General features: G+C 44.6%; 1 protein-coding gene across 1 annotated transcript in view; it reads left to right on the top strand.

The window, feature by feature from the left end:
* Positions 1–12618, top strand: part of LOC100580363 (gametogenetin-like) — an 88292-nt gene that overhangs the window by 32595 nt on the left and 43079 nt on the right. The window lies entirely within an intron of this gene.

Raw genomic sequence — 12618 nt, 5'->3', positions numbered from 1 at the left:
GAGGGGAGGGGGGAGGAAGGGGGGACTGTTTCCATTTCGAGATCCCACCTCTTCCCTCCACGCAGCCCAACATCCCGAACCTAGAGACAACTCTCGCCTTTCTCCCACGTCCCCCACCTTTGCTGTCAACAAGAAATAAGGGCGGGGGGGGGGCGGTTGGAGGTAGGGGGTGGCGTGCTTATTAATTAGAAAGGACGCGGTGTCTCGGTTCTCCACTGGAATCAGCAACTCCCTGGAACTCGGGCCTCCGGCCCGGTCCCTCTTTTCTCCGGCATGGACGAAGGATGCCTTGGTGCACTCTAGAGACGGGGACCGGAGGGCGCAGCGCGCCTGGGTGGGGCGAAGGGTGCTGGTCCCCTCACGCCCTCTGACTTTAGGATACCAGACAGTGTCTCTTCAACCCCACCCCAGGCGCAGGTTTCCAGAAGGCGGGGTGGGTGGGGCCCCCGATTTCCAGAAGGCGAGTTACCTAGCAGGTGTGTGGGGTGGGCATTGCTATTCGGTAAGTCTGTTGCATGGGGTAGGATGACGTGGGGAGCTTAAAAGCTTTAAAGCCAGCACAAGGGTAGACCTGCGTGTTCTGTTTTTTTCTTTCCTGTGTCTGTGGCAAATTAAGGAGAAAAATCAAGACGTTCCCCCAGTCCTCCCTCGGTGTTAACGTCTGCTCCAGCTCGCAGCCCGCTGCTGGGTGAGTGGCGACATCAGGGCGAGGGTGAGCTTCGTCACGGGGAAAGCTGGAGGCTCCTGACAGCTCGTAGCCGTCCTCCCCTCGCCCCGCCCTAGGCGGAAGGTGTGGGTTGGGTGGTCCGAGGAGGGTGACGTCCGAGGTGGGGTGGGCACAGGCTCGGAATCCCTCGCAGCGCTAGGGGCCGCAGCCCCGGTCGCCGGGGAGTGCCGTGGCAGGGAGGCGGCGGCCACGTGAGGGGTCTGCGGAAGCGCCGGAGCTGAAAGCTGGGGGCGAAGTGCGTAGCAGAGTCGTGACGGGGGTGACACGCAGCAGCGGGGGGCGGCGGGCCGCCGGAGCCGGGCGCCTCCCACGCAGGGCCGGCGTTCCCCGCCGCGGGTGGGTGCGCACTCACCGGCCCTCTCCCGGGAGACCGTTTCCGGGAGCGGGCGCGGGCGGGGCGGGGCGGGGCGGGGCCGGGGCGGTAAACAGGGTGGCGCCCTCTGCCCTCCCGCCCCCGGCCTGCTGGGGCGCGCGGCCGGCGGCGCCCGGGGCGGCGGAGGCGCGGTCGCGGCGCCGGGCAGCGGGGGCGCGCCCGCTCTCCACCGCCCCCGCGCGCGCCCGCCGCCGCCCGGCCGGCCTCCTCTGTTTTTGTTTTGATGGGGCCCGCGTGCAGCTGGCGCGTGTCGAGTCACGTGCCGTGGGCGGGAGGGGGCCGGGGCGCGGGAGGCGAGGGCGCGGTGACGCGGGCCGGAGGGGCCTGCGCCCGCGGGGGTGGCGGAGGGCGCGCGAAGGGGCGTGTGGCCCCCGATGGAGCCCTGCGGCGCGGGTGGCCCGGCGCTGGCTGAGGGGCTTGGCGTTTTCAGTTCGTCGTCGCAGCGCTTCGGGGAGCCTAGTCCAGGCGGGAAGGCCCGCCTGCGCTGCTCGGCTCAGAACTCGGACCTTACAGGTGGTGTGTACATCCCGGTGGACGTGTAGACACTTCTGTGTCCTCCTGAAGGCCGGCTGCGCGTTATAACCAACTGGAGCGCTTTAAAAAGAATTCTAACGCCCAGCCCAATCCCAGACCAGTTGGACCCACATCCACATAGGGCCTGGACAGTGTATTTTTAACCCCCTCTTCCCCATAAGTGATTTTGGTGCAGTGAGAATTTATAGAAGTAACCAGCTTCATGGAATAGCTACTTGTGAAATCATACCTATTTAGGGACAAAATAGTAAAAATAGCTGAAATAGCTAACACGTATTGATCTGTCACTCAGTAGGGTCTCTATGTGTCAGATACTGCGGCTCCCCAAACATGGATCTACTCGTAGAAGTACTGTTACCCCTATTTTACAGTTGGAGGAGTGGAAGCTCGGAGTTAATCAGGGAGGACTAGTGTGACTAGGACCTAGAGAGGTCGAGTGCAAAACCCCTACTTTCAACAGTCACGTATGCCTCTTGGAAAATGTATCTTTGCCTAAGGGCCCCATGTTTGTGTGAGTAGTAGTAGTTACGTTTGCCTAAGGGCCAGCTTGTTTATGTGGGTACATTTCTACTGTTAAGATTTTTGTCTGAAAAGCTTTGCTTGTATAGGGGAGGAAAATCATTTGGTGATTCTTTTAAGGCCTGTAGGCGACCTTTTCCAGAAGTTTATTGTGGATCAAGGAGAGAGGTGATCTCCGTAATTTGAAGTGAATAGGTTCTCTGGAAGTTTCTTGTTCTGTTTTTGAGACTTGAGCATTTGTATAATATGAAGGGGAGAGTCTGGAAGAGGCAAATATTTTCCACGTATTTACATGAGCAACCACAAGAGTGCTTTAGGTTGCTGGATGCGATACAGTTGTGGTGTGGTCACAGCTGGATGTACCCAGAGGTGCGGTGCAGTACAGAGTAGCAGAAGTTCTGCCATTAGCATTTTGGAGAAAAAAAAAAACTGGTCTAGAGTACAGAAACTTTGCTGTTACATCTCTTTTCTTCCCTTAATTTGTTTCATTTGTCTCCTGGTCAGATAAACTGTTGGTGGGACGTTTAGATGTGGGAGTAGTCCATTTCATTAGTATTTTCTGTACAGAGATTCCAAAGAAAACTGATAGTAAACAGAGGTTTCTCCCTGAAAACAAATAACACTAGCTACAGCGTATTTGTAACCAATATGTATTATTAAGAGGTACCGTGTCACAAAGAACTTTATATTCCTGTTGATTGCTGTCAAATATTGTTACCTCTATGGCAGGCATGGGTATATTATTTAGCAAATTTTAGGGATTGGTTTTCCTATTACTTGCAGTTTTGGTGAGGAAGGCTTATAGACCTACTCAGGCAAACCTGACTGGAACGTGAGTATCTGTGGTCTGGTGTGGAAATAGCTCTCTAGCCCCGTCTCCCTCCTCCCATTGTCCACCCCCATCCTCCTTACAACGAAACACATTTTTCACCAGCATTGCCAAACCACTTGGGGTTCCTGTGCACGGCTCTGCTTAGTTTGCTCTTCTGCTTCTTGGATACCCCCTTCAGGAAATGTTCCCTGATTTCTCCTCAGAAAGCATTTAAAAAATACCCTCCCTGCGTCATCTCTGCATTATATATATGCCTGTCTTACTGCATTATATCACAGCATGTTTCATTGTATTTGTTACATATTGGACACCACTACTAAATTGCGCTCTTCAAAGGTGAGAATGGTGACTTGTTTATCTGCACCTCACTGGCACACAGTGAGCACTTAAGTTTATTGCATTGGTCGCAATTACATTTACTTCCATTTAAGTTGCATTATCTGTGTCGGTGTTTTCCTGAATCACTCATCTTCATTCTGAACTGTCCTCACCTCCTTCTCTGCTACTAGCTACCAGGCTAAAAACACAGCTGAAAGCATCCCAAGACAAAACTTAACACAGAAAATACACAATACTAGTAACACATTATCAAAGAAATAGGAAGGGGCAAAATATCAGTTTTTCACTTGTTTGTGAATTTCGTCCTTCATTGGCCGATTGGACGGTGTGAATTTTCTTGGTTACTAATATATGCTGGAAGAGATGCCCAAGGTTGTTTTCACTTTTCGACTTACTTGGGAAGGAAGAACTAGTACTACATTACCAGTGGACATGCTTTGATGGGCCGTAACAGAGCACAGGTGCTTCATCACATTTCATTGCTGTAATTTTCAGATTGAGTATTACAGAGGTATTTGTAGAGCAGTACTGTTCCGTAGAGCTTTTGGAGAGGATGGAAATGACTTACAAATTTGTGTTATCTAGTGTGGTAGCCACTAGGCACTTGTGGCTATTGAGCACATTAAGTGTGACTGATGAACTGAATTTCTTTTCTTTCTTTTTTCTTTTCTTTTTTTTTTTTTTTTTTGAGACAGGGTGTTGTTCTGTCACCGAGGCTGGAGTGCAGTGGTGCAATCTTGGCCCACTGCAACCTCTGCTTTCCAGGCTGAAGAGATCCTCCCACTTCAGCCTCCCCGAGTAGCTGGGATTACAGGGGCCTGCCACCATGCCTGGCTATTTTTGTGTTTTTAGTGGAGGTGGAATTTCGCCATGTTGCCCAGGCTGGTTCTGAACTCCTGGGCTCAAGCAATCTGCCCGCCTCGGCCTCCCACAGTGCTGGGATTACAGGCGTGAGCCACTGCACCTGGCCAGAATTGAATTTCTAATTGATAAATGTAAATAGCTGCTAGTGGCTACTGTATTGGATGGCACAGTTACAGAGGATATGTCTGTGTTTAAATCCTGTAATTGACAGATCATCATTGAGGCTAAGGTATTCTGCCTTTAAAAGTCTGCAGTCGTCTTCTAGGGCTTAACACCATGCTTCCCGTTCATAGATTATAAGGTGCTTAGTGGGTGATATTTTTGGCCTGTGTGGGGCCTTCATATTATGGAGCATGCGTGTGTTCTGTGGCTTTTCATGTAGTGCATGTGGTCTTCCTTTTTCAGGAGCAGAGTAGAGTGATTTTAGTAATTATGATTATGAGTAATTATTTGCAAATGGATGTGAGCCCTTGGCGTATACACTAAATGAAAGTCCTGTGAGTTGAAACAGTACTTTTCTGAGATGCATTGTGAGGGGAAGGAACTGTGCTTGTCTTGCTGACCATTGATCTCCGAGGCCTAATATGCTGCTCGACACCTGTCAGTGCTCATAAATATGTGTTGAATGAATGAATGAATGAATGTTCAATTAACTTAAGCCTTCCAGTTTAGCTTCAGAGGCTGTAACATGGAGCTGAGAGGAGAAGTAACCAGTAACTACACCACTGGCTTTATAGTTCTTCCAAGGAACGCAGTCTCTCCAGGGGTACTATTGTTAGCTCTGTGACCCTGATTTCTTTCTGGTAAGATATGTAGCAGGAATTGTTACACTTATTTGATGACAGATTAAAAAATAAAGTCACAGGAAGATTTGGTGCTCAGGTCATACAGAGAGAGTTGGGAGTATACATCACATTGAAGTAGTTGTTTCTATTGCATTGTGCAGTCATCCATGATAACTTCTTTATTTTATTTATTTATTTTTTTTTTTGAGATGGAGTCTCGCTCTGTTGCCTAGGCTGTAGTGCAGTGGCATGATCGCAGCTCATTGCAGCCTCCGCCTCCCAGGTTCAAGAGATTTTCCTGCTTCAGCCTCCCTAGTAGCTGGGATTACAGGTGTGTGCCACCGTGCCCGGCTAATTTTTGTATTTTTAGTAGAGATGGGGTTTCACCATGTTGGTCAGGCTGGTCTCGAACTCCTGGCCTCAGGTGATCTGCCCACCTCGGCCTCTCAAAGTGCTGGGATTACAGGCGTGAGCCACAGCACCTGGCCCATGATAACTTCTTCAGAGGAAATAAAATAAAATAAAATCATGCGCTGAACTATGTTAGAAAGTTTGGGTTGTAAAATCCAAGTTTATTTGGTAATTGTATATGTTAATGGAGTCTGAAAAAAGGACTGAAAATATTACCTCTAGTGTGGCAGGACATTGACAAAACAACTTAGCCATGACAAACAGGAATGGAAACATTTCTTTCTTCAGCTTCCAAATCTCATGTATTCTATGACTTTTTTTCTATGGTAATCCTAGCACCCAAGTTACAAGCTTGTCAAATGGGATATTTAAAATGTAAATAGAAACATGTTTAATTGTGTAGATAACCCCTACTAGGCTTTGAAATATATATATATGTAATTCATATATATCTATGAATACTATATATATATCATATATATATAGTATCAGACACATCAAACATCTGTTTAGAATAAGAGCCCTAAGACCAAAAATTGTAGATTTTATTTCATGTAGTAGATCCTATATTGGGGGTTGACGATGTAGCCGAATATTTGGTTTAGTATCTTTAAGAGGCGATAAACACATACTCTGCTATCTATACTATGCATTAGAATTAACCTACTTTGTGCTACTATGTGTGTTTGGATTTTAGGCCTGTCTTCATCCACAACAGCTTGTTCCTAGGATAAATGTTGTCTTCCTATCATTCTGCCACTACATGTTCCACAAATGAAAAGTAATTTTATCATAGAGTAAGTCAAACACAATTGGAAATACAAATCTGTTGTCTTAAAAAAAAAAAAGGCATAGAATACATTCCAAGATAAAATGGGAAGACTTCTCTTTTAAGCAATTCCTAGTCCTTTAGTCCTTACTTTTCAAATACCTTTGGTGTAAACCTTTTGGGTGGGGCAAAAAAATAAAAGCCCCCGAATGGAAAACAAAGCATCAACCACGAGTTGGTCAATTCCTGCTGTTGCCCTTGAAACCAAACCAAAACACGAGCATAACAAGACAAAACCCACCACTGCTAATAGCAACAAAAGTTAACCCAACCAACCACACAGAAAGAGCCTGTGAGATTCGAGTTGTCATTTTTCTAGCAAGGTCAATCATGTGAAGTCTTTTTTATTTTAAAAATTTTTTATTTATCTTTTTCTAGACGGGGTCTGGAGTGCAGTGGCATAATCGTGGCTTACTGCAGCCTTCACCTCCTGGCCTCAAGCAATCTTCCCACCTCAGCCTCCCCAGGAGCTGGGAATACAGGTACATGCTACTGTGCCCGGCAAATTTGTTTTTTTTCTTTCGTTTGTAGAGACAGTGTTTTGCTATGTTGCCCAGGCTTGACTTGAACTCCTAGGCTCCAGTGACCCACTCCCTCGGCCTCCCAAAGTGTTGGTTTACAGGCATGAGCCACTGCGCTCGGCCAAGTCTTCTTTTTTAGGTATTAAATGTGAATTACTCATGACAAAAATACTTGCCTCTATCTGAGTAGATAGTAATGATATTAGAATTAATGCTACAAAAGATCAGGATGTATTTTTGCCTAGAAGATCCTTTGGGACTACTTGGATTCAGGTATATAGTTTAAGAATCAATTTGAAGGTTACTAACTTGTTCGAGTTTGAGGATGTTACTGGCTTCACTTCTTTTTCATCAGTGGAGTGGTTGGATTGAACCTGTGGTTCTCAAACTTTGGTGTGTATCAGAACCACACATTATTGGGTTGCACCCCAGAGTTTCTGACTCAGAAGGTCTAGGGTGGGCCCACTAATGTATATTTCTTACAAGTTTCCAGGTCATGCTGACGTTGCTGGTCAGAGGGCCAAACTTTGAGAGCCATTGGGATAGACAGTATCTTCTAAAGTTCTGTGGTTTTTTTTTTTTGCCTATTCCCCCCGCCCCCATCACTTTTCAAGTTTAGCAGTGATCCCTGCTTGATTTCTAAAGGATTATGTCATTTAAAAATTGCTCTATGGCAGACTGAGTTGTAAAAGTTTAAAATGGATTAAATTAATTTTATTTTGAGAATTTCTTGAGAACTTCATATATTTTCCAAAAATAATGGGTCTGTTAAAACTCAGATTGGGTATTCCTACTTAGCTAAATTAGAAATCCCCAGTTAAAATATATTAAAGTATTTCCGATGTTACTAAAATGACAAAACTATTTGCTACTCCTTAAACCTAAATGTTGTATTAAATCTAACCAGGTGCCTTTTATTTATTTAGAAATGGTCTCACTCTGTCACCCAGGCTGGAGTGCAGTGGCACAATCGTAGCTCATCGCAATCTCAACCTCCTGGGCTCAAGTGATCCTCCCTCTTCAACCTCCTGAGTAGCTGGGAACGCAGATGTGTGCCATCACGCCTAGCTAAATAAAAAAAAAGTTTTTCTAGAGATGGGATCTTGCCTTGTTGCACAGGCTGGTCTCGAACTCCTGGGTCCAAGCCATCCTCCCGCCCCAGCCTCCCAAAGTGCTAGGATTACAGGAATGAGCTACTGTGCCTGACCTATTTATTTTTAGAAATGGAGTCTCTCCAGATTGCCTAGACTGCCCTTGAACTCCTGGGCTCAAGTAATCCCCCCACCTCAGCCATCTGAGTAGCAGGGACTACAGGTGCATGACACGGCATGTGATCTTCTCTTAATATGCAGCTACAGAGTACAATGCAGCACATGATATAGTTGTGGACTCACTAGATAAAATGATTTTCATGAGACATAGTTTTTTCTAGACAAAACTCCATGGATTTGGGTCCATAATAGACTATGACAGCATTAATTTGGACATTGCCGGAAGATAACAGCCTCATGGAAGAATCATGGTTGCGGGAAGGAAATGTCCATCAGGGGCATGAATGAGTACGTCAGGGCATAGTCATTCCTGATTTTGATGACCTTGGAGAACAGTGGTGGCTCTGTAGTTTCTAAATGAGGGGACTGTGGGGCTGGAATCTGGTAGGAAAGGGAGTGGGGTTACTAGGAGACTTGTCTTCAAGCAGCCCTTGCATAGCAAGCACACCGTTCTTACTTAGGGTGTATGTTTATGGGGGAGGGAAGGTCTTGGGGAGGCATTGGTGGAGATTCCAAGGCATTCTAAGAGGACAGGTGGCACTCTGGAAGCATTCCATGTTAAACCAGACTCCCAGGTGCTGAGAATCAGATGGACTCAAGTTGAGTCGAAGTGAGGTTTGACAGTATATTCTAATATGACTGAATGTATTGGAGAGAAAAGAAAAGTTAAGACTTTGAGGAAAATATATATAACTTTACCTGAAAGCAGAGAAATAAAATAGAAGAAATTGGTGAGCAGGGAATGGGAAGACAAAAATGGAATGTTGTGAGTTTTTAAATGTCCTAAAACTTTTAAAAGACATATTAACTATATCAAGATGAGTCAATAGCACAGGGTTCTTTGTTAGAAAATAATAAATGAATAATTTTCCTTTTTGTTTCTGGTGAATACTTCGCAATATCGCCAGGTGCTATTATTTGACTCATATCAAATGCCTTTCCAAAGTTATGCCCAGAATTCATGCAATGCTTACATTTTTAGATTGCTTTATGATCGTTACCTTGCTTAAATCAAGTTTCTGGAAGGCACACATGACGGTTATTTCTAGGCGTGCTTTATAGATTAGGAAACAAATCATTTGTATAGTGCAGACTACGAAGCTGGGCTGAGAGCGTGAGACTTCTCTGCTTTTCACACTACCGGTTTTAGTTTTATCTTGAAATTGTATATTGTCTCACCAGTTTTATAAGAGGATTGAGCCTTAAAATCTTAAGAGTTGATTTGGCATGTGCATAATTGATTTGAGACTATGTTTCATGGACACAGCTTTAGATTTTGATCACCTCTTTCTCTTTGAAAAGAGCTACGTGTGATTTGCTACCCAGATCTGTACTCATTTCTTGACTCAAATGTGTATCTGTGACATAATCTTCGTAATTAAATCTGTGAGACTGTTTTGAATCCTTCAGACTTGACAGTGTGAGGCTGGGGTTGGCAGTCTGCTTAACAAGATGCTGGGACCACCTCTGAATCAGTGAATCAGGGAGCTGCTGTGTGATCCCCTCCCCAGGCTTTCCTGGAGTTTGTGTCTGCCGCTTCCTCAAGCCCTTTAAAAAGGCTCCTGTGCTTTAGGGAGTTAGGACGTCAATGATCGTTCTTTTTTCTTTTACTTAATAAGACTGGTGCTTAAGTGGCAGTGTCTGCCTTTGCCTTCTCCCATCTCTTTATGCTCCTTTCTTCCAACTTCTCACGTTTCTGTTTCTCGCGTGGCCAGGTGTCCAGCATCCCATGCTGACTTGCGGTTGGCCAACCCCCCCCTCGTAGATTTCCTCCACGTTTTCCTCTTCCTTCTTTTCCTGTGGGAAGTTCTTTTTCTGGGCTGTGGCTGGTCTTATGTAGTTTGGTGGAAAACGTATTGAGGTAGAGTAGTGTTAGATACTGTGCTGCACCTCCAGGAGTGTCCAATCTTTTGGCTTCCCTGGGCCACACTGGAAGAAGAAGAACTGTCTTGGGCCACACATAAAATACACAAATACTAAGGATAGCTGATGAGCTAAAAAAAAAAAAAAAAAAAAAAAAAAAAAAAAAAAAAAAAAAAAAAATCTCATAGTGTTTTAAGAAAGTTTGTGAATTTGTGTTGAGCCACATTCAAAGCTGTCCTGGGCCGCATCTTGGACAAGCTTGCTTACAATATTTCTGCTGAATTTCTGGTTCCAACTAGCTATGGAACCCTGTGAGAGAGTTGAGTTTCTGCTCATCTGAAATGAGAGGTTGGATGGAGAAAGGTCTTTCCAGCCCTAAAATGCTGTGATTGAGATTATTCATATGGTGGTATGGTTGTAGACCCTCACAGGAAACTTCAGCATTTTGAAAGGTACCCAGTAATCAAGACTGGTCTCAGTGTAGGGGTGATGCCTTTGAGTCTCCAGGTAAAACGATCTTGGACTCCTTAAATTAGACTGCCTGCCTTGTGGCTGGCCCTCTTCTTCGGGAGTTAGGGATGGGTCAGGAGGGCACCCTTGTCTTTAATGTGCTATCTACGTTAGAAGACCCGAATATTGAACCTGGATTACACTTCGGAAAAATTGCTGACACAGGTGTGAAATATTCTGCTGCTTTTCATCTCCATGAAGGAGGCAGTGGCCTTCTAAAGTCATTCTTTCGGTGATGGTATTTAAACCACTAGGAGAGTTTCTGGGAACCTGCTTCATGCCTCTGTTAAGTCTTATACAACTCATAAAAAATGCCACTTCAGATCTTTCTCTTGCAAAACTGTGCATGGCCTGTGACCACAAGTGCTAGTGTCCTATTTCTAGGGACATTTTTGTTAGTACTGAATCTTTTTGTTATGTTCACCAAGCTACTTATCTGTCCATTGTCAAGGCCACTGACAGTTGTTTTGCTGTCTGCTTTTGTATTGATGTATCATGCATTCATTGCACATATTGTTTATTTTTTAAAATCTGTGTTTATCTTTTTTGTTTCCAGAGATTAGTTATTGCTATGCTAAGAACATTTATTTAATCCTTTGTCCTTAGTGTCATTCATATTCCTTTAGCTATTCCTATTTTTTAGCTTTTTAGAATTTTATAATACCTACTTTTTATGGGCTCATTTCCAAAATAATTTGTGGTGACTCTTCTATTTTTAGTGCATATTGCGTGAAAATTCAGGTATTTAATAACAAATGAAAGTTTTTTTTAAAATGCTGTTTATTTTGGATTTTATCTTTGAAATCTGTAGTTTGTTTTATGCCTGTTAGTTACCTTACAAAAAGTTACTCTGCTTACGTCTCTTATTTTTATGGAAAAAGATACAACATCCCCCTTTGCTCGCCCTTTTAAAGTGTTCTAAATTGAGATTCTGCTACTAATTTAATTCTTCTGAAAAAGAAACATAGGAGTTTGTTCTTTGCCATAGATCTTTGTTACTGCCTAACAAGCAGTTTGGAACAAGGACTTCATAGGCTTAATCAGTACCCTGTTTAGTCATTTCATATCTGCAGTATGTTTTTGAGATACATATTTTTTTAAAAAATAAAAAATCATTTGGGATTCTAAACAACAGAAATATCCAAACAACAGAATTGCTCTAAAGTTTTAAAAGTGATCATCTGTATGAGAAATCATGCCTTGCAATAACTGAAGAACATTTGCTCTTCTGTGGGAAACAGTGGCGGCACATCCTCGGCTCATTCTGTGTCTGAGTGGTCCAGCCGCTTACCCCAGAAAGCGGTCCTGCATTGTGGAGGGAAACCACAGTGGCTCCCGAGAATCCATTGGCAATGGATGCATTCTGACCACAGTTATTGTTGTTTTTGGAGGGTAACAGTTGTTTTAAAGCACTGAACTGTAATTGCATAAATACTCATCTTACTTCCTAAAACGTGTTTTTTGATCACCATGCTCTTTTGGAGTAAGAGCTGTAAGCTCTGGTAAGATTACTCCTCAGGAACATGTTGGGTCTTGGACATTGCAGGTCAGTCATCTAGGGCAGCGGTCTCCAGTCTTTTTGGCACCAGGGACTGGTTTGTGGAAGATAATTTTTCCACGGATGGGTGGAGTGGGGGATGGTTTCAGGATGATTCAAGCGCATTCCATTTATTGTGCACTTTATTTCTATTATTTATTACGTTCTTTATTTCTATTATTTATTACGTTGTCGTATATAACGAAGTAATTATACAATGTAATGTCAGTATCAGTGGGAGCCCAGAGCTTGTTTTCCTGCAACTAGATGGTCCCATCTCGGAATGAGGGGAGACAGTGACAGGTCGTCAGGCATTAGACTCTCATAAGGAGCCCACAGCCTAGATCCCTCGCATGCGCAGTTCACAGTAGGGTCAGTGCTCCTATGAGAATCCAATGCCACTGCTGATCTGACAGGAGGTGGAGCTCACGCAGTGATGCGGGTGATGGGGTGCGGCTGTAAATACGATGAAGCTTTGTTCGCTAGTCCACTGCACACCTCCTGCTGCATGGCCCAGTTCCTAACAGGTCACAGACCAGTACCAATCTGTAGCCCGGGACTTGGGGACCCCAATCTAGAGTATTCTGGACTGTGGACTCTGTGTTCCTTTTCATGCATTGGAATCTTCCTAGTCCTCAACAGGGAGTCTAGGAGCAGGCACAAGGAAACATGTCCCCTCTGGGTAAACTTTCTGTCCAAAATT

The sequence above is a fragment of the Nomascus leucogenys genome, chromosome 13 (genome assembly GCF_006542625.1).
Source record: "Nomascus leucogenys isolate Asia chromosome 13, Asia_NLE_v1, whole genome shotgun sequence".
Taxonomy (NCBI): Eukaryota; Metazoa; Chordata; class Mammalia; order Primates; family Hylobatidae; genus Nomascus; species Nomascus leucogenys.
Note: the sequence above shows the minus strand (reverse complement) of the source record. Positions and strands in the feature narration are given on the sequence as shown.